The sequence below is a fragment of the Charadrius vociferus genome, unplaced genomic scaffold (genome assembly GCF_000708025.1).
Source record: "Charadrius vociferus isolate BGI_N301 unplaced genomic scaffold, ASM70802v2 scaffold975, whole genome shotgun sequence".
Classification (NCBI taxonomy): Eukaryota; Metazoa; Chordata; class Aves; order Charadriiformes; family Charadriidae; genus Charadrius; species Charadrius vociferus.
Window position 1 is genome coordinate 24027 of NW_009648454.1, and position 785 is coordinate 24811.

The window sequence follows — 785 nt, forward strand, 5'->3', positions numbered from 1 at the left end:
CAGATGGAGCGGCAGCGTGAAGCGTGGGCTCTGCATCCCTGTGCACGGCGAGGAGGAGGAGGAGGAGGAGGAGGAGGATGAGATGGGGGAGGCCAAGCAGGACTTGAGACCCTTGAGACCCATTCACCCCACCGTGCCCTTCCCGGCCATTGCGACCGGGCAGGTCACAGGTGACGGTGAGTGTTGAAGGCAGCACAACCCCCCCCCAGCACCATGGCCCCTGAGTGGTGTGTGGGGTGAGTCCCCTGGCTCGGTGCCAGCCCCCCTCCCTGGCCCCGTTGCCCGGGCAGTCATGCCTGGCTCCCCGCCATGTCCCACGCGTTTCCCACAACCAGTCCCAGGTCCTCCGGGCTCCCGATGTGCTGTGTCTGGTCTGTGCAGGGCAACCACTGCCCTGGGCAGGAGCCACGGCGCTGCTGGAGGCTGGTGGTGACCTGTGGGCTTCTTCCCCATCCTCCCCTTCACACCCCAGGGAGCAGATCTGCCTGTTTGCCCTCGCCCCAGTCCCAGAGCTCATCCACTGGGAAACCAGCTCCAGCAGCTCTATGGCTGGATGCCCGGCTGGGTGCTGCCCTTGCTCTGCAGCTCAGCGCAGCGTCTGGATGCCCGAGCTGCTGGAAAGACCCCTTGTTCTGGGTGGGCTCCTCACCCGCGGCTTTTGGCACGTTTCCACCTGACCCTGCATCCCTACAAGTTACGGCAGCAAGCACCAGATCCGGCGCAGGGCAAGGCACCGATGTGGCGCCGCAGAGCAGCACAGCATCTCTCTGCTTCTCGGCAAGGCC